This window comes from Ambystoma mexicanum, chromosome 10 (genome assembly GCF_040938575.1).
Source record: "Ambystoma mexicanum isolate Mex_15411 chromosome 10, UKY_AmexF1_1, whole genome shotgun sequence".
In the NCBI taxonomy this organism is placed as follows: domain Eukaryota; kingdom Metazoa; phylum Chordata; class Amphibia; order Caudata; family Ambystomatidae; genus Ambystoma; species Ambystoma mexicanum.
Window position 1 is genome coordinate 1173824359 of NC_090932.1, and position 22357 is coordinate 1173846715.

Sequence of the window (22357 nt, forward strand, 5' to 3'; positions counted from 1 at the left end):
AAGTAGATCTGGCTACATTCAATTGGCAACAAGCATGTCCCGAGCTGCCTGCTGTCCATAAGCTGTCACTCGGGATGTTGGAAGCCGTCATGGGGCAAGGGATAGAAGGCTTGAGTCTGTAAGATATCAGAATCAGCAGGGTCTGTTACCCCTTTATCTCTCCTGAATGAAAGAATGAGCTCTCTCAGACACAAGGTATCACCCCTGCACACACATTAAATGAATATGGCGTGGATCTATAGATCGAGAAAACTGAAGTGAGAATTCATTGTATTAACAGAAATATAATTATCTTCCCAGATGGGAGACTGACTCCATTAATATACATGGGGTCACTGAGATGACCAAGAGTGAAACTGTACGTTCAGTTGTGAGATTACCAGCAACAGGTTATACTATGCTCCAAGGAGTGAGGTGCCCACTCAATATATCACACTGTTTAAAGGTGTGAGACCCATGCTGAATGCTTTCCCAAAGAGCCTTGGCCAGAGTTTCACACTAAAGTAGTGAGCATGTGATCCAGGGTCTGCAGGCCACACACACGCAGGGGATTCCCATGCTCCAACTTGCGCGAATTGCACCAAATTAGTGAGATTGTTCTCCAAGGTAGGAGGCACACGCACAGTCTTTGCTCTGAGGTTTGACACACTCACAGGATGGGCTGGCATTTCGTTCTCCCATCCTACTTGCGTTGCTCTGCCTTTTGATGGCTACTACAACCTGGATGATTATAGAGGGATGGAGTAGGGGCAGTGATGGCCTACTGGAATGCAACTGGAAGGCTTAAACCTCCTTCTTACTTGACTTTAGTATATGCAGAACATGCTAGCCAATGTTTCCAGTGTTCTGCGTCCCATCCCCCCTTGCACCAAGTTGGCTACTATGTGCAAATGCGGTCATATGACTGCCAGTGATGTCACTTCCTACGTTTGGGCACCCCCCGGGAAATTCATAAGTCGACTCCCCTGCCTGTAACTATGGACCCCGGCATTGCCGTAAGCGGTAATGCACCCCCAGCGAGGGGCTTATTGCTTGAATGTTGTGTATGGCTTTCAGAGGAGGCCGTTACATCGATTACCCTTTATCCTTCTAAGGTGACCCTATAGCAGAGGATTCTGAAAATCATAATCTACTACTATGACCTAATAGTAGGGTGATACAGCATTTTCTCTGCCAGTTTTTCTTTTGTCCTTTGTAAGGGGCTGTAGGGTGAAGGGAACGTGGGGCCTCATTACAAGTTTGGTTGTATTTCCTGTAGAAATACCGCCAAACTTATTTACTGTTTCTTCGACTCGCAATCACAGTAAATCCACCTGAGTACAAGTGTCAGCATGTAAGTGCTGATCTACATTCCTGAAATCCATGGGATTTGGAGGATTTACCAGCGGCGGTGATTTATCCCATGGTAAATACTCATTTTGGCCATTCAGAAATGTTAGTGGTATGCTGGTTGTAATGGGGTTACCACCACTTTACTGCCATTTTTCTCGTTCTACCAAACTCATAATACGACCCTTCGTATTTTGTATGGTGTATAGCACCTCACATGGCTCCACTCTACACCCTCTGCAATGTTGCTCCAAAAGGGACAGCGCAGGGGTTGGAAAAGGGGTGTAGTTGGGCCATGCACAACATAAAAGTCCAGATGGATAGCTTTCCACTGCGGGGTGCATTTCACCTCAGGTTTACAAGCGACTTCATGGGCAGCTCAAGCATTGCTCTCGTTGTCTATCGGATGTCAATCAGAACCCCTAGGTGGAGTATATCCCTCCACTGTTGATAGCCACTTATCTATAATTCTATGGGCCTCATTATATGTTTGCCGGTCCGGTAACAACAGTACCGGTAAGCTACTGGTAATGTTGTTACCGGACCGCAAAACTACGAGTTCTGCTAGCGGGTGCCTTCCCGCATGCCAGGTCTGACCAGGCGGGCGTACCGGCACCCCCGAGCAGAGCATGTCGGATGTACCGGCACCATTCACGAATGGTGTCGGTGCATCCGACATCCCCGTTCACAAATGGGGAGCATTTTTTCCGGTGCCTGCAAATGGGCAATTACCGGGTCCGGCAAGGTCGTAATGACCCAGTAATTGACCATTCGCGGGCGCCGGAAAAAAAATGATACCAGCGATGCCGTGCCGGTTTTACCGGCATGGCTACCGCGAGTATCGTAATGAGGCACTATGTATATTCTATGTATAGTCATTTGTGCTGTGCCAGTTACCACCACTAGGGGTCGCCCACTGCTCGTGTTTATCGAGAATATGTATTGTGCCCATGCTTGGTAACCGGATCTGGGTGAAAGGGGAAATTGATATGTTGGATTAGAAGGGAGGGACTAGAAGGAGTAGATGGCCTACGGAGAGGGAGGAGACTTGGGGAGATCAGGGATATGGGGAAATGCTTGCTCCTGCCCGGACGTGTGGGATCTCACGATTGGTGGATTGTGGCAATGTTAATCCCCTGACCGGGAGAAGAGCTAACTTTCTAATGCAAAAATGAAATTAGCAGGCCAAGGACCTTTGCAGTATGGCTGTTTGTACTTTTATGTATTTATTAGTTTACACTCTCATTCTGCTGCATGCAGAGAATTCGAACTGCAGAGACGAATTACTTCCCATGGGGCGGCCTCTTTACCAGCGGCGTCGCTAGGGAGAGTTGGGGGGGCTGTAGCTCAGGGTCTTTTGGCTGTAGCCCTGGATGGAAGCTTAGGGACGACAACCAAAAGGCTAGCTAGCCCTGATCCCGACAGTCCAGACATAAGGGAATTCCCGGATCTTTTCCAGACCTTGCAACACCCCTGCTCCTTACGCAGGAGTCTTCTTGTGATCCCCACTGCAGGGAGTGGCAAGGCTGCGGAGCATGTGCCCACCTGTGAACAGAAGGAACACATGCATGTGCTGGCAGTGCATAATAAAGCACACTCTCCCAACTGATTTTCCCACCATGTCAGTTTTTATGTCACAAAGGAGCAACAAATGATGCAGCCAGGCTGCCCATCTCATATCGAGGGGCATTGGCATCAGGATGTCTTCCCAGTAGAGTATGGCAGGCCCTCCGGGCAGTATGAAGTGGTGTGTGGTAGGATACTGTGCCAGGGCACTTCTCCTGGTATAGGTAGGTCTGCGGTGGGTGCCAGTGGCAGGGCCTCTTAAGGAAGTTTGGATCCTAGGGCACAGACACCTTTCAGGACCCACTCCACCAAACATGTTAAGGATCCAGAATCTCTGGTCACGCGATAAGCAAGTATACTCCCTTAAATTCCCATTTTCAGATTCATCTTTTAGGAATCTGAATTGGAGTGGCATTTCAAGGGCAAAATTAGCAGGTCACGGCCAGGGTACATGCGGTCTAGCATAGGGAAAGGGCACTTTAACAATAGCAGGCACGAGAAAATTATACCAGCCGTAGTATAAATGCAGGGTAAAGATCAGTAGCTGGCTGAAAAATGAAACGCATACCCCAGCATAGACAAAAAATTTTGGATTACTACTCCTCACACAGTCATAACGGTTCAAGCACTGATACAGGAGATCAATTGGAAGCAATGAGGAGGGTACACATACCTCAGCATAGATAATGGAGATACTTCAGAAGCTGCCAAGAAGGAGCACATATCAGGACTTGGACGGAGATTAGAAGGCGGCCATTGTTTTCAAATGGTATGGCTGCTTGTGAGCAAAGAAGCAAATGACGTTATGGTGTGTGTCATGTCAACGGTCGCTATTATTGTGTAGGAAGTAACACTATAGCTAGTTAAACCAGGAGTGATGTTTTTCTTTTAAGAGTACTGTGAGAACTAAATCTCTCTCAGGGCCTGCCAATACTTTTAAGGTTTGACTGGTAGTTGTGACAGGTTGCAAGGATCACACAGTTTAGTTAGAAGGTGAAGCTGGAATTGGAGCCCAGTGTGCAATTTCTGCACTTGACCAAACTGTTTTCCATTTCTTGTCATATAGAAAGTAGCAAATATTTGTGAATGTTTAACGCTCATGAATTTATTTAGGCTTCATGTCTTTCCATTATCAGGAAAAGAATACCAAAGTATACCAACTACCGGAATACTAATTCATGTATGTATATAGTCCAGGTTTTTCCATTGCATTTTATTTTAAAGCTGTAAATATAAATATACCCAATAAACAGATTTGTGGATTGTTATTCATGTTTAGGGGTGGCTGAAATTTCTACCCGCAAAGTGTGGAATTCGCACCCCCTTCCCACAAAATCAGCATTACGGTTCGACCATCACTGAAATATCGGCCAGTTTTGTGCTTTCGTGAGGAGCGTGCTTGTTCTATTCCATGTTGGTTACATTTAGCGATATGAGAAACTTTGTACAGGTCTTTTTTCGATCCGTGCTAGTTTCGTGCAGTGACACGAGAAACTTTGTGTGGGATTTTCCGAAGTGTTAGTTTCGTGCAGTGCCATGACAAACTTTGCACGTTTTTTGATACGTGCTATGCACGCGCAGTGACACAAGACATTTTGTATGTGTCTTTTTCATTCCGTGCTAGTTTCAAACAGCGACATGAGACATTTTCTGTGGGTTTTCTCGATCTGTGCTAGCTTGGCGAGCGACGCGAGAATCTTTGCATGTTTTTTCCAATCCGGCAAGGGTCGCGCAACGGCACAAGCAACTTTGCGCAGTTCTTGTTTCAATTGCTACTAGGTTTGCGCAGCAGCATGAGAAATTGTGTGCTGCTTGCCAAGCTTGAAACACTTGTCTATGCATAGGCGCTATACAAATAAACAATACCATACCATAGCTGCTCTTTCCGATTCATGCTAGATTTGTGCAGCGATGTGAGACACTTCACACAGTTTTTGTTTTGATTCATACTAAGTTCGTGCAGCAGTATAAGAAACTTTGCGCCACTCTTTTCAGTTCATGCTAGGTTCATGCAACGGCATGAGAAACCTTGCGCCGCTCTTTTCGATCCGTGCTAGGTTCACGCAGTGGTACGCAAAATGTCAGGCAGCTTTTTTCAATTCATGCTCGGTTCGTGCAATGGCATGACAAACTTTGCACAGCTCTTTTCAGTTCGCGCAGCGGCACAAAAAGGTTTGCGCCAATCTTTTCAAAATGTGAGAGTGGTGGAATGGTGGATCGGGGCAAAGCGGATCAAAATCAGACAGATTTTGCTCCCGCGGCTGGCAGAAATCTAACAATTTCACCCAGCCCTATTCATGATATGAAGGAGAATATTTCAAATTGCACAAAAAAACGCAAAACTGAAAATAGGTTTCCCTATGCCTGTGACATTGGATTGGCTTTTTTCCATCTAGAACTCCTTCAGTTAAATGGCCAACATACAAGAGCAGGAAATGTCTTGAACAATTTGACCAGAATTTAAGTAGGCAAACATTTTCACGTTAGACAACACAGTACTATACATTGAGATAACATAATGTGTCGAGGAACACAGTGTCATCTGGTGGTAAAGTCGGATTATGAGCTTGAACACTTTGGTTCTACAGCCTTGAATTTGGCAACCTACCCACCTCTCCTCACTAACACTTTTATGCTCTTCATTATGGCTTTCCGCCCAATTTTTACAACCCTCTTTAGGAGGAAAAGCTCTCTAGAAATTCACCATACCAATGGTGAATTTGCAGGTTGTGCAGGTAGTGCAATATAAGCAAGTAGGTTATTTTGTAGCACAAGAGGTGTTACTGCTCTAATGTGCATATACACACATACATTTGTGAACCACAGACATGGGAAAGGCAAAGTTGGCCTTGACAGAATTTGCTATTGCAATCCGTCATATGAACATAGATGTCTGTAACAAGTGCCTAACAAGCTGAGCTAACTTGTGAACCATAGTGACACTGAAGTTTAGCAACTTGTCTTTCAACTTTAGTTATTGCAAGGGATCAGTATGCTGCCCACAAAAAGATGAAAAAGCAACTGTAATTGTACTTTAGCTAATGCGCTAACTGTATGCACTACGGTAAACACGTTAAGCATTACATGATTACTTGATCTGAATTGAACATACGTGTCAACAATGGCTAGGCAGCGTGGTTCATAGCCTCACCAGCACACTATAAAATATCCTGACGTGCTATTTATGCTTTCAAAATATGGGCAAAGACTTCTCAGCATCAGGCAGCCTTGTAGGCCCCCAACCCAAGGAACGTGCCTCTTTTGCCCACCTTTTAAGACTGGTTATTGATACTGGAAGCAGGGTTGCTGGAATTGCAGTAACTCCCCTCTAAATCCTGGAAGGAATGTCAGATGGCAGGCTTATCTGAAAAAGTTGCTAACGCCTCACTTTCTTTCATGTTATTAGCAGCAGGCTCAAGACAGTTGTATTTGGCTAAATTATGGGCCGTGGCTGCATTTTCCCCTTTCTGCTTTGTTTTGCAATGTTGAGAATAGATGCAGGTATTTTATTTAGCAGTAAATGTGCAACAGCATTTCATTTTACTTTGTGATTCAGAATCAAATCCCCATTTTTTTTAATGGCTTGCTGATTTAGATGCGTGGAAAATGAGTATTGCCCTCTGTGTTTTAAAGTGTGTGTGTGTGTGTGTGTCCCAGCATACCTCCTCTCCCCCCCTACCTTAACCTATACCCTTACCCCACCTCCTTTTATTTTTTACTAAAGATTTACACACATTCCTAACAAATTCGACCAAAGAAATTCGGTCATTTTGCAATAGATATTTTCGAATTCGATCATTTTTGCAGACACCCTTTGGAACATGAGAACATATCCACCTGCTCTATTGTGTTAGCTTTTCCTCAGAGAGCTGAAGCTTCTTAAATCCAGACAAAAACCTTCACGCTTCCTTTTATTGTAAAGAGGAGCAATGAGAGTGAATGTTTTGTATTCTCATGGGCAGATAACTGGGTGATTCTGATTATTGGCAACAGCATAACTATGCGTAATTGCACCTGTGTGTCATCATGAGCAGATCTCTGTCATTTCTGGGATTATTGGGAGCTTAATCTGAGGGTGTCTGGCTTTCATTTGTATAGACTACAGCACTTGTTGAGCCTGTATACTATCAGAAATGGGGTTTGCATAAGTCAGGATATTATTACTAATAAGGAGGAAACTGAATTTGTGGGATATTGGGAGCCGGGCTCACTGTGAGTCTGAAATATTTACCCAGTAAACAGAAAAACATGAATTGTGTGCTTTTCAAAAGACTTTCTTGAACACCCCCAACATTATGCAAGTCTTCAGTATTGCTTTCAGTTCATAGAGATATGTTTGCTGTGGGCCAAAGATTCACACAGACACGATTGCTGTTCTTTAGTTAAATATTAATTTATTGCTTGTGATGACTGCAGAAGATTAAGAGGTAAATCTGTTTGAGAATGTGACCTCGATAATGACTGCTTCCTACCATACCCAATTGTCATACATTAAGGAAAATGTGCTTTTAAATGCACCACCAGACCCTATTTTTCAAAACTGCCTTGCGGGGATTCCCACTGCAGAAATGATTCTGCTAAAAGGGGTTGTCACATTTGCTTGATTAGTAACACCTGGGTATCAAGCAAGTCTTAGGATGTTGTTGAGGTGATGCCCCTTGCCAGCAGCCTAACGCTGAAAAGTGTTGCAGCACCACTGCCCCCTCGGATTATGCATAACGTTGCCTTATTCCGCAGCCTGAAAATGCCATCATTTGTTGTCCATGATCTAGTCTGTCTCACATCCTGATATAAAAGTATTTGCAAACGATGGAACATGTTGCGCACCATTGCAGGCCCCATGGTTTGTAGTATTGGTCTTTGAATCTGAAATAATTATAGTAAAATATTACATATCCCAACTGTAAAAACGCCTTTATAATGCTTTATACATCACTTTCGAAAATCAATAATTCTATTGCCTTTCAGCTGCCTTCAAGGAGATTGGTGGTATGAATGCTGTATATTCTGGTCATCTAAAGAATTGTAATTGACACAGAAAGTTGCCTGTCTCTTATCTTGGATATATGTTAGTACCTTTCTGAATAATGAGTATAGAAAATTGTCAACAATCATAAAGCATAATAATGATTACAGCTTGGTGATGACTATAGCAATGACATGGTGGTCCGGGTCCCGTGGTAACCGCCTGGAACCCAAGTTATAGGCCCAAGCGAAGTCATAGCGATCTATTTATTTAAATGAATAGGTGCTAAAATGGCCATCATGAAAATGGAAAGTGGGGGTTCCATGCAGAGCCTCTACTCCATTTTGATGATGGCCCGAGATGCGTAAGCAGCAGCGACCACCACCGCTAGTCGAATCAGGTAAGTGGGGTAGGGAGAGGTGGGGGGTGAAGGAGTGGAAACTGGAAGGAGGGGTAGGGAGAGGGAGGAAGAGGTGGGGAAAATGGCAGGACAGGCGCTCACAGCTTCAAGCTTGATCAGAACACAGGCTTGGATCGTGGGTTTCAGCCCGCAATCCAAGCAAATGATTGGCTGCGGAACCCAACTGAGTGCTAATAATGGATACTCTCCATTCAGAAGTCCCACGGAACTTAATTGGAGAGTTATGGTATTAATGTATGCTGTAATACCGCCACCACCATTACCAGCATTGTTCCTAAAAAGTAGGCCTGCTAAAGTGTGTAACATAATGTAACATATGTAACCCGCATTTTCCTGTGGGTTTCAGTATGTGAATGGGCTCTGTGTCCCGTTTTTCTGACTGGCCTGTTTGTTTATTGTCCTTTCTCTATGTTCGTTTATTCTTTGCTGCCTGGGTTTTGGCGCGCAGTGCTGCCAGCAGAGACACATGGTAGGCTTCACCAGCAGGGGGAGCAGGGCTGTCTGTGAGGTGATTTCACCTCATGACCGGCACAAGCCCCCCTGCTCGTGGAGATAAGTGGAAAGTCCACCGGGAGCTTAAGAGCCCCGAGGGGCTTGTGAGGGGGAGAGCGCCTGAAGATGCAAGGAGAGAAGAGCTCCAGACCGACACAGAGGGCACCCAGGCCCTCGGTTGTGTCAGGTCCGCCCTGCCGCCTGTGGGCCGTCCGACTTTCTAGTCCGGCATTCCTCTCCCCCCCACCCAGGGTCGAGAGAGTGTGCTGGGCTACGGTATATCTGAAGGAGCATTCGGCGGGTGTTTCACCCGGCCCACCCCGCTCGTGTGGAAAAGAGCGGAGTCGGGTCTCATGCTGCATCGTAGCAGTCAGGTAGGAAAGGGGAAAGGGAGAAAAATGGGACAGCGTTCCCTGCATGTGCCAGCTGGTGGTAACACGTGAGCAGTGGAGGAACAGCAGGAAAAGTATTATTATCCACGCCTGTGCCATGGCGCTGAGAGGCTGTTCTCTGTCAGTCGCTCCGTGGGATGGTTGGTATGATTTAACTCGCCTTATGACAAGGTGGGTTTGGCCAACTCAGAGTACTGTATTAGTAAGGTACTGTGGTGCCCTGAGGGGGTTGATCCACTCTGGTAGTAAAGGTCCTGCTTATTTTCCAGAGGCCCGTCTTGGTCCGCGCGTTAGGTGTGGAACAGTTCCATCTCCCACAGAGTTAACCGCACTGGGGGAGCGGGCCGGCCTAGTTCAAAATAGAGGTGGATAACAGCCCAGTAGCTGGACTGGGGGATTGTTGATTGTTGTGTTAAGTGTTGACATTCTGTCGTTATCAGCCGTGAGGAGCTGCTGGTCCGACCTATTCAAGTATTTATGTACCAAATGTGAAGGAGATTCTCAAGGAGATCCCACTGATCTACTTAATTATTTATTTATCAAATGTGAAAGCACTGGTTTTCAAGTGAACCTACTGGTCTATTTAAGCCAAAACATGGAAATGAGCTGTCACATCCCTAGCAACCTCGAAGGGCAAAACATTATGGAAACTACAGCAGGACCTCATTTTATGCCACCTGTGTCTGAGAAAGCCTCGTGCTTGTAGTACACAGGTATGGGACATAACTAGGCCCCTGTTGCAGTATAAATGCAAGGCTCTACCTGTGCTATGACAGCCAATCGATGTCTGCTCTTTCTGGTAGAGACAGGAGCCTTATTACACTTGGGGCAGCCTGTGGTGGCTAACAGATGTGCAATACACCCTGAAAGTAGTGGTCCCCTGCTAGACAGGCCCAGGAGCCCTTGGGGATTCATGGGAGAGTTATGGTATTGCGTCATGCTGTAATACTGCCAGCACCATTACCGCCATCTTGAGTGGAGGCATCTCCTCTACTCATAAGAGGAAGGGTTTTGGGTCGTGGGTGTCAAAACACATAATCGGGTGGTGGTGCAGTACATCAGGCGGTATTGGGTAATACCACCTGTCTTACAGTTACCACAACACTCAGGGGTAAGGCTGGTACTGTGTTCGGTCACCTCCCGTGAGCTCAAGCGCACTTTTGACCATGAATTGAATGCAGACAATGGAAGCAGAAGCACTGAGCTCTGCTTCACAGATTACAGGTTAGGTGAGACCACACTGACCCTCCTCCAACCCATGCACTGCTATCAATGGAGGAGACTCAGGGAAGAGTGGCGGGGGTGCAGAGACAATCCACCAACCGGTGAGCTTGTGCAAGCAGTTTGTTGTAACCTGGTACACATTTATGGAAGTTTGTACACACACCAGTTGTGAGCCTCTTGGTTAAGAAGTCTAGGAGAGCTTTATTATACATATGTACAGTATATATATATATTCCTAACGTGAACAAGCGCTCAGGGAAGCGCGAAACGCGTCGTTAAGGACACTGCCTAGGCGTCCTGTTTTGTCTGCTGTGTGTTGTTGCCGTGTATATTTTTTTACCTTCCATTAAACTCGTTTTTTCCTACTTGGATTCGAGTTTTTTTCATCTTTTTATTTTTTTTTGGGACTCAAAGACCTCGTGCATGGAGTGCTGGTTTTTTCCATCCTCCATGTGTTTACAATATATATATATATATATATATAGCTCCAGTTACTCTGTAGTATATACATGCAGAGACCACCCACCGGCCATCCTTGTGTACTGCAGCTCAGGCCTCCAACTGACACATTCAGTACCTTCACAATCATGCACTTATCAACTTTCTCTTGCGCTGTCAGTCACAGCATGCAGCAACATTCCATCAGCATTCAAAGATGGCCAGCCGGACCGGACAACATTCATACATCATAACACTGTTTTTCCACTTCTCCAGTAGAGCTGCTGCTCCTGGCCTAATCTGACAGCTTTTCACTACCGCAAGACAGTTTGCTCAGGTGTAGCAGTACCTCTTGTCAGTGTTCCCTACGCTACAAAGTAATAACGTGCGCTGTGCCTGAAGACAGGCGCATGCCAGCAGTATTCCCCATTGCCAGTGCTTTAAGTGGGGTAAGAAATTGAGGGAGGCCCTCATTTGGAGGTGTGGTCTAAGAACTGAAGGGCATGGCCTAATTGATGGGCATGGCCTAAAGACGGACATGTAAAACAGGTATGGCCTACATTACTAAGTACATATTATGTGACAGACTGCTTGCTACATGCCTTAAAGTATAACAAATCAAAGCTCAAGGTCATTATTTATTTATTGGACCCTTAACTGAGCCGTTGACAAAAGGATAGGAAGCTGCAAAGTGAACCAAGTCATGGAAGTGGTCCACATTGGCCTACAAAACACGACCCCTCTGGCCAATTGAGCCTGCCTTTCAGGCTTTGCCCTATTGCCCTATAAGCCAGTCTGGCAAAGCAGTCACAAATATACTGCTCACTATTGTTGATGCCTCTGAAATTAAAACAAAATCACGCAGCAGCCAGCAGGCTACTTTCTAATGCACATTGCCTGTTATCTGAAAAACGTGCCTAGTCTAAAACATCCTGCAGCTTTTCATCTTCCCTGTACAAAATGTTCGGCTAGTCCTATTTATTTATTTCGCTTTGCATTCTGGTAATTGCAGTTTTTCTACGCACATTTTTGATGCCTAATTGCAAGTACCAAAACACTGTTTATGCATGTGCAAATGAGGCCTATTTCTTCTATACAATGTGAACTGCGACAATTTGAACATCCTGGCGTCTAATTGTGTATGCAAGGTTTTACGACAGCAAACTTCATGCTTGACCTTTAACTTCTATTCCAGAAAATGCGTCAGGGCAAGCAAAACATTTAAGCTCGGACCCCTTGCAGAGAAGCAGGGCCTCCGTGTTACTTAACACCATGTGTTTCACTCCAGTTTCCCATTAAAGGTATGCAAAGCCACTCCCGCCCGTGGTGCCTGTCACATATCTAATCCCTTTCCCCAAACTGCATGACAATGTGCACATTCTGGGGTCTGCTTCTCCGCTAAGTTGATCTTCCTGGGGGGTGGAGGAGTGGAGGGCATGGGGTGCTTGGGACAAAGGAAAGGCATGCAGATATCTCCAGCTGTATCAGCTTCCCGCCAATCCCTTCCCAACCCCTATGGTGCATCGGCCTGATATTGTGCAGATCGCCATCAAAGAGAGAATGCCATGTAGGAACTGGCACTTGCCTGTTAGTGGGGCGTCATGGGGCGTGGACGGCCTCAGCTTGGAAAGAGTGAATGAGCTTGAGAGGAGTGATGGCATCCCTGCATCGCCAGGCTGGGACTTTCTAACTTCCTCTGGTGACCCTTGCGAGGGGTCACCAGAGGAAGTTAGAGAGTTCACAAAGGTGAAACACTTACAGCAGCAGGCAGCTATGACTTGGCTGAAGTGTCAGCCAGTCACAGCGTCGCTCAAACAGTTTGCGCGATGCTGTGACTGGCTGGCAATTCTGTCAGTCACAGCTGTTGCCTGACTCTGTTTGCCACTGACTTGCCTGACTTAATCATGGCGGGCCGAGCCGCCCACGATTAAGTCAGGCAAGTCGGTGGCAAGTGGTTGGCAGGCTCATCTCCCATAGCAGCTGTGGCAGGGGATGATAACCTGCCGGTGTCGTGGCTTGGTGGGACCGGCAGGGGAGTAACAAGGCTCAGGCCTCACTTTTTGGAGATTGCCGGGGCGCCGCCCTGGCAGGCCCCGGCCCACTTAAAGCACTGCCCATTGCTGTCTCCGTGTTCTAAGTGCTGAAAGAGTGGTATAATGATCTTCTGCACCAGTCCATTGGAGCACACATACGGTCAGGGGAGTAACAAGGTGGTCCTGGACCGTGGTGAAAGCAGTGAAAATGGTCTGTCCACATCGTTCCGGCACCGAATAAATGTCTCTCAACCATCTCCTCACCCACTGACTAGTTATCTCATGTGTGTCTGACACCAGGCCAACGAAGGGTGAACTCCATCTCTTCAACCATAAACCAGGACCTGAATGAATAATAGATAGGTACACCATGAAATCATCATGAGTCAGCCATTCATGACACACTATCCCAGCAGCTTGAACGGAAATATCATTTAAACATTGACACGGAATGGGTAGGTCTCCGGTAATGAATGAAAGAAAATCAGAGTACATGAATTGATTAATTAATAGATTAGGTCAAAAGGCATTTATAACAAGGACTTCAAAGATCAACAATAAAACATAAACATTACCAACATTAATTTCTACAATAATGATATGTTATGTTAATAAGTATTTATATAGCATTAGAAACCTAGGGTATATAAGCTCATGATAACAGAGTAATCCCACAACTAAATTCAAGGTGAACATTACAAAAAGACATGTTTTAAGGTGTTTTTTCAAATTCAAACGATTGGGAAGCGATCCTGTGGTTTCTGTTAGTGTATTCCATAATAGCGCGTTCCTGATTGAGAAGGTCTTACCCACCCGCACATGTTACATTCAATTATGGATGAGTGGCAAGAGTTAAAGAGGACGAACACAGAGTTCGACTTGGTTTGATGCAATTGATTTGAGAACACAAATATTTAGGAGCAATAATCTGCAGACATGTATAGACTAAAGTAGTCACTTTTAATTGAATTCTATCCTCGATAGGCAACCCGTGATGATGATAAAGAATGGGTTTGACAGAATGCCATCTGGTAAGGGCAGGATAGCCTGAGATCTTTGGATTTTTATTAGCACAACATGATGTGGTTAATTCTGTTTCTGAAAGGGCGGTCTGCTAATTAGACCCCCTTTCATAAATACTCCATATCAGAATTATAGTGCAAACATCTTCCTTTGCTGAGGCAGCCTCCTGGCACACTCAGCACCAGCCCTTTAGCCCTCTTGTGGTAACGGCCAGATTCACAAGTGAAATGTGCATTCCTAACTGCTGCTCGAACACAATTTCCTGTAGGAAGAGGTGGCATTTTAATCTTCTGCACTTTTGTTGTCAAACTTAATAATTGTATGCCTTAGTCAATCTGGTGGCACATACATCTTTAAAACGAAGCCATACCTGGTTGTGGCATGGTGGCACACAATTATACAGCCAAAGCAACTTGGTTTCACATTAGTGTCAGCTCTGTGAGAAGGGTCCAGCTATGACAGAACTGATGTATATTGGTGTCTGGCCTCACTGTCTCCACAGCTGCTTTGTGGAACAATAGCCAGAATGTTGTCCTCTTGATTCTCCTGCAGGAAGGGTAACATAGGGACTTCACCCAGGAGGTTTCCTCAGAACAGGTGCTTTAGAGGTAGTACTGACATAATAAAGCAATTCTCATACCAGGGTGCTGACTACTGGAGTCCCTTTAAAGTCAACAGGAATGGGAAGGGGGCTGAGTTGGAGTAGTCAGACGGGTTCCATCATCTTGATTTCTGTTAGAGATCTCTTTCTTTTCTTGTCCCCTCCATGTCCTGCAGGTAATGTACTCTATGTGTGATGTCATAAGGCAAATGGCACGTGTTAGAGCAACTTGGAATGGATCACTTCCAGCAGGATTTCTTTGGACCAATTCTCTGTGACATTGTGTCTTTCAAATGAGAGGGGAACCCACTCATTCTTTGATTTATCTTTGGACCCTTGAAGCACAATGTTATAATGTGTGTCTCCCCTCCATTCCATTTACCTCCCCTGGTGTGGTGATGTCAGTGGGAATGCGGTGATGTCACTGGCTTGGAGTTTTGTGTTCTGAATATGTGTTCCATGGGGAGCAGTTGGAGAAAGAGAGCTGGCTGGCAAGGACTTGCCAGTGTTCCTGCTGTACTACATAACTAATAAACCCACATAACTTACCTGCTGGCTCAGGTGTGTTGATGAACAATACCACTTTGTTACACTGGCAACGAGGATGGGATCCTATCGTGGAGGGGACAGCAGTTGATCAGGACACCACCCTCCAAGTGTTGATGTCCTGGTAGCAGCCAGTAGTGCAGCTCTGGAGTCCAGACCGGAGTTTGCAGTTCAACAGGCCGGGTGGTGTTGAACAAGAGGAACTGGCTCCTGAGATAGCGTGAGAGGGAGCCTGGACTGTCTGGAGTGCCCAAAAGTGTTCCTTTACAGCCTGTAGCAGGGGATTGGAAGCCCTGCTGTCCCCGGGTCCAGTGCTTTGTGTCGGAACATCTAAGGAGATTTGGGCGTTGCGTGTGCCAAGTTTAGCAATGGGCACTGTGCAATCTCCAGTTGCTGGGACCTTTTGAGCGTGGGTTCTCAGGTCCTGTGCCAGAGCGGAGGGCTGGAGTTGCCGGCGTCGTCTTCCGGAGTAGAGGACCTGGTGATTGTGTGTCCTTGGGGCCTGTGCCGGAGCAGAAGATTAAAGGTGCTGGCGTGGAGGAGATGGCAGGAAGCGTTGCCTGTGCGGGGTCGCCGCAGTGAAGCGGTGAGAAGATACGGCCCCTGGGGTCCTTAACTCCTTTGGCGGAGTGGAAGATTAGAGGTGCTGGTGTTGAGGAAATGGCAAGCAGGGTGGCCTGTGCGCAGTCGCCGCGGTGGAGCAGTGGGATGATGCGGCCCCTGCGGTCCTTGGCTCCTGTGCCGTAGTGGAAGCTGAGGGGTGCCAGCGTGGAGAAGATGGCAAGAAGTGTTGCCTGTGCGGAGTCGCCGCAGTGTAGCTGCGGGACGATGCGGCCTCTTCGGCGCTGCAAGAATAATGATGACATCGTCGGGGGGGCGTCCCCGTACATTCCAGTCTCTCTGATCATGATGTTGGAACGTAACGGCATGCCCTGCATTCTTGATGCGCAGGGGGCAGTCCAATGTCTGTTTCTTCATCCAGGAAGTGAAACACTCTGGTCTGACGACGTCTGTACCAACATGGTACAGTCAGGCTTTCGGGGTGTTGGTGGCCTGCGGGAGTGGACTACTCATAAGGTACTTTTTGTGTTGCTGGAAGTGGAGGGGTGTCATGGACTGGAACATTCCCATTCCCTGATGCAGGTGGTGAGGACAGCGTTTCGAACGATGTCTCATTTGCAGTAACTGTTGTGGAGAACAGTGTTGGGGATTTGTAGCTGTTGGGTCAGTGTGCACGGAGTGACGTATATGTGTTGTGGCCCTTATGTTAAGAAATGTTTCCGTATTGGCCAGTATGGGTGTGAAATGAGTGTGAATGTCCATGTTGTGGCCACATTCATTCATTGTTAAATGCTATTTTAAAATGTCATGTATGTTAATATTATTTTCTCTAGGAACGATTTGGACTGGGGATTTGGAGGAGTGTTCCCCACCATGTCATGTTATTGATCTGCGAATGGGTGGGCGGTTTCTGCTTCGGGACTTGTGGGAGATTATGTCTAATCTACATTAGAAACTGGTTTGCGTTTGAACTTGGCTGGCGTTTTTTGCCTGTTACGCTTTGTGACAATTTTACCAAATTTCGTTTTTTCAAGTAAAGAAATGTTCTACACTTGAGCACGCGCCAGTGTTTGAAGAACCCTGCAATAATGATGGTGTTTTTGTGTCTTTTGAACACTCTCCATTGTGTTATGAGCTCCAGTGATATTTATGATGTGTTGTATGTCTTTTGTTGAGGTGTGAGTGTGGTGCGAGTGCGCACGTTGGAGTGTGCGTATGTTTAAAGTGCGTGTGCGGAGTAACCACTGTGGTAGCCTAGTCGGTGCTAGGGGTCCCACTTTAAGGTGGTGTGTGCCATTTTGGATGTTTTTGGTGGGTGTGACCACCGTGGTAGCCTGGCGGGGGCTGGGGTCCCACATTAGGAGGTGGTGTACTGTGTTTGGCAGGGACTAGGGGTCCCGGGGTGTGTGGAAGTTTACTGTGTTTGCCAGGGATCAGTTGTCCCGTGGTGTGTAGAGTTGTGCTGTGTTTGGCCAAGACTAGGGGTCCTGTGGTGCGTGGAGGTATTCTGTTGGTAGGGACTAGGGGTCCTGTGGAGTGTAGAGTTGTGCTGTGTTTGGCAGGGACTAGGGGTCCTGTGGTGCATGGAGGTATTCTGTTTGGCAGGGACTAGGGGTCCTGTGGAGTGTAGAGTTGTGCTGTGTTTGGCAGGGACTAGGGGTCCTGTGGTGCGTGGAGGTATTCTGTTTGGCAGGGACTAGGGGTCCTGTGGAGTGTAGAGTTATGCTGTGTTTGGCAGGGACTAGGGGTCTTGAGGTGCGTGGTGGTCTTTTGTAATTGGCAGGGACTTGGTGTCCCGTGTTTACATAGAGGAGATTTATGCAGGGCAGGGACTTGGGGTCCTGTGTTGTTAGGTGTGGTGTCTAGGTTGCACTGTGTAAGGGGGGATTTTGGATCTTTTTTCACTGAGCGTAGATGCGTTGTTTCTCAGGAACTAGAGTTGTAGAGCATTTGTCAGGTTGGTTGAGGTGAGAGTTAATGTGTTCCCTTATTTAGGGTGTTTTGGGAACTGAGGTTGTTAGTTGTGCTCGTTGTTACTCTTATGAGTTGGGTTAGTGCCCGGGGGTGGCAGCACTGGTGCCCTGGGGTGCAGACCAGGGTGGAAGGATGTAGGTGCACTGAAGGACTGTGACTGTTAGGTAGTATATCCGTTTTGGGAACGCTGGGGTGTGGCAGGCCCTAGGTTTCAGGGGGCAGCTTGAAACAGGTGGAGTGCTTGTTTTTATTGTTTTTGTTCCTCGAGTTGGATTTCCAGTTCAGTTGAAGGGAGGTGCAGCCCTTACTACATGTCGGTAGGTTCCTCTTTTGTGAGAGTTATTAGTGAACAGAGTGGAATTAAGGTGTTGTTGTTTAGATACATGTTCCTATTGGGATGGTGTCTTTAAGCACGGTTTTGTTTCCATCTACTTAGTGCTTTCGGGGTTTTATTAGTGTGGAGCGAGGTTTCAGTGTGTTTTTGTGCCTTTATGGTAGTGTAGAGTGATTTTGCTCATTTGTTGGCCTTGGTGTGTGAATGGGCTTCATTTGGACCTTTTCCTGGGGTTGGGTCTCATGTTCATCTGAGCTTGGGTGTTGCTGGGGCAGGTACGTGGTGGCCACGCGTATTTGTATCGGTATAGTGTAGGTTGGTACTGTGTGTGTTGGAATGTACTAAGAGTGTACCAGTGGTTGGAGCTTTCCTATTATCGGAAATGAAGGGAGGGAGAAGTGTTATAATGCGTGTCTCCCCTCCATTCCATTTACCTCCCCTGGTGTGGTGATGTCAGTGGGAATGCGGTGATGTCACTGGCTTGGAGTGTTGTGATCAAAATATGTGTTCCATGGGGAGCAGTTGGAGAAAGAGAGCTGGCTGGCAAGGAGATGCCGGTGTTCCTGCTGTACTACATAACTAATAAACCCACATAACTTACTTGCTGGCTCAGGTGTGTTGATGAACAATACCACTTTGTTACACACAAGAATAATTCATTGTACCTCTGAAGGAAGTGCAGTCCATTCCAAAGTCCTCCACCAGTGAGGTGAGATAGAAGGCATGCAAGACAGAGGAGAGATCTGTCCCTTAGCCATTCGCAGGGAGCAAAGGGAGTGAACTGCTCTGGTCTATTTGCTGGTTGCAATGGAACCAGGCTTCTCTTCATTGGAAATTAATGATCCCATGTAGCTTCCCTGGAGTCAAACCCCAAAACTGTAGTATTCCTCTTGTACCTGGAGACCCTGGATTGGGCCTTCACAGCAACCAAGATGTCAATAAACCCCTATGGGCCCTGAGTCTCACATGAGCAACACTGACTGGAATATTGACTGTCTGTCCCAAACGTCTTCCTGCCACGTGCCACTGCTGTTTGTGAATCGCACCATGTGTTGCACCCATTTGCCCAATTCCCAAACCTGATTCCGAATCACAAGCTCAGAAAGCACCTTGAAGCCTGGCTTGATGCAGTTGAACCACAAGAACAAGACAAAGAGGCATTTAAAGAAGCGCTGCTCCCCTGATCCATTTTAAATGACCACAGTGACTTTTAATCTCCCTTTCTCTACCTTTGTATTCGAAAAACTAACTTTGAAAATTGACAGCGTGGCCAGTCTATTACCTGAAGACCCCTGATATTCTACCCAGAGTGTCTTTTTACAAAAGTCTACATTCTATTTGTTTCATTTGCAGCGGTGTGTTTGTCTAGTGCTTTTCTGAATAGTTCTTCATATTTTATTGTTGATTAAAAGTCTATATTTTTAAAGAACCTTGTTTGGAGATTCTTTTTTTATGGAATATTGTACTTAAGTTACTGGTTTGCTGCTGTTACCAGATCACACACCCCCCTGAAGATATTGTGTAACTGATTGCTTAACTCTTAAAGGTGGTTCAAGAGTTTTTATTTTCCACATGCTTAAAATCACGTTTTTTCTCTTGTCAGGCTGTAGGCAGGGCAGGCTAATGTACTTACCTCCTTTGTCTCCCGTGGGCTTCCCACAACCCTAATCCAAGGGGCTCCAAACCTCAGATGTTTACAACTAAAGATCTGTAACACCTACAGTCTAATAGTAGCTGTCTGTGAGGGACTAAAAGCAAAGCCTTATCTGTCTGGCTCCCTATGGGGATTTTCTAGGGTTGTCTTGACCTAACACTTCCCTTGGTATTTCAACAGGAAATGGTGTTTTGGGTGTGCCAATGTCAGAGACTCTGGCCCAGCCTCTCTGACATCCACATCCTTTCTCTCCTCTCACAGATCATACTATTCCCTCTACTCTACTCCCTCTCCCCCGTCCCATCCTGTCACACTCCCTCCGGTCATATTCCCACTTTCCATCTTCTGTCACACTGATGTCCACACTCTCTCTCTCTCCACTCTTCTTTCCTCACCATCTTCCAATCTACTCTCTGCTCCCCTCTCCACTTTACTCTACTCTCCCTCTCCACTCTACTACCCTCTTCACTGTCCTCTCCCCTCTCCACTCTCCTACACACAATCCCCTATCTAAGCCTCTATACCCTAACCGTGTAACCCTCTCTGCTTATCTCTTCCACCTACTCCCCTTTCTGCTTCTCTACACCCTCACCACTACTCCCACTACCAGCTTGCACTCTCTACACACCCTCCTACCATACACTCTGTCAATTACTTTCACTCTCGAATTCCACCTACGCTCTCTCTCCCTCTATCTTCACTTTCGTTTCACACTCACCTTTTGCATACCCTTCCCCTCCTCACACTACATTACATGATATGATATGATATGCCATTCATATAGCGCCTGTACACAAGTGTTTCTAGGCACGACAAGACAAGGGAGGGAAGACAGAGGGAGGATAAGACAAACGATCTTACTAGGCCTGTGTCATTCAGATCGTGCAAGTGTGACAATGCAAAGTGCAGGGGAGGGGAGATGGGAAAGTGCCAGGGAGAGGGAAAGGGGAAGTGCAATCAGGGCAGCATAGCTCTGAGTATGTGCAGCCAGTGGAGCGTGGCTCCGGGTAGGTGTAAGGAGGCAGGGGACTGTATGGTTTCAGTCGCAGCTCCCAAGTGCGCTCTAGGCCTGGAGGCAGTGCAGGAGAGACTGATCATGGAGGAGCCTGGTACCCAGTGGGATTCTGAGGGTAGCCAAGCAACCAGTCATTGCATCAGACAGGTAGGTCAGCAGGGGAAAGAGAGAGAGAAAGCAGAGGAGAAAATTAGGGTTGTGAGCTGCTTCCGGAACTTCAGGTGGTCCGGCTCAAGTTTGAGAGTGACAGGGATGCCATTCCAGAGATCTACCCCCCACTCTCTGCCTGGAGAAGCGTCTGACCATCAGAAACTTTGAGGTAGCTGAGCGAAGGGCTCAAGAAGGATGGTATTTCGGAAGAGAGTTAGATGTAGTGCGGGCCCCGTTCCCAGAAGGCCTTGTGGATGATGCATAGGTTCTTGAACTTGATCCTTGCATCCACTGGGATTCAGTGGAGGGATTTCAGAGCTGTAGACATACTGTCCCAGGGCTTGAGGCCAAGGACAAGTCTCACAGTTCTGTTCAGGATTAGTTGCAGAGGGTGTAGAGTAGAGGAACATTCAACTGTTACCCCTCCCTCTCACAATCAATACCTCACCTGCACTCTGCTCCAACACTGCCACCAAATTTCAGCACTCCGCTCTGCTTTCAGTCCTCTGCCTGATCTCTTTGTCCCGCTTCACAGCTCCTGCCCTCACTCCTGCAGCCCACACTCTGCCTTCCATTCTCTTTCTGGTTCTATTTCCCACCCCTTCCATTGGCTCCAGGGCTCAACTGACTTTGTGGACCAACCTGTATCTATTATTTCCTCCAGGGGCTGGGTTATACAGGTGCAAAGTTTCAAAAACCTCTCTTATTCCCGTCCCCTTTGAAATCTCTATTTGCAGTGGAGCAGCCTGGTGCGCAGGCTGCCTATTTTCCGTGTGATTTCCTCCCTGTGGTGGTGAGTTTTGCTGCCAATTTGGTTTGGGACGGATTTCTGTTTCTCTCCTGTTCCCCAGGAGTCACTCCCCACTCCCAGTGTGTTTTCTGCTCCACCATCAAAATTTGGGATCACTGCTGGCTTAGCAGCAGTGTGGAGCTGAGTAGGCAGCTTAGACACTACTCATCCCTTTTCTCCCGCGGAGCAGTAGTCATTTTGTCACAATCGGTTTCACACGGTCTCTAGGCAAAGACTTGGGAACTATTCTTGTACCGAGTGCTGCACTGTTTGGAGCCGATCTGTCGGGTTTTTAGATGCACCCATGTAAATGGCATTGACATAGTCACGTTTATCACCGGCAATTGCTTTAGCAATGGTGTCGAACTGGTCATTAGATACAAAGGGATGAATCAGGCAGAAGCGTTGAATTAAGTTACTGGAACTACTAACCACCTCATTAACCTGCAGATTCATTAATAGACAAGAATCAAAAACAGCCTGACAGGTGTTTGCTTGCAGGACCATAGTATCGGGAGGATAGCTCAGCGGCAACGTGCCAACCTTGGAAGCAAGACGACACGGAGCACCACAGGTTCGATCCCCACGTCCGTGCTTAGAAACCTCTGGGTATTAAGCGCATTATAAATAACCAATCATATCATAGACAGGGCTCAACTCTTAAAGAAGAGAGCAGAGCTTAGTGGGATCTTTGAATTGTATGCACGAGGATTGGAATCGGCTCTGGGTTTAGTGCATTTAGGATGAGCCAGTTATTAGTCATCCAGTCTTTAATGTGAGAGAAGATGGAGTGGAAAAGAAAATTGTCAAGCCTGGAACTGCAGTGAAGGTTACAATAAAATAGTGAG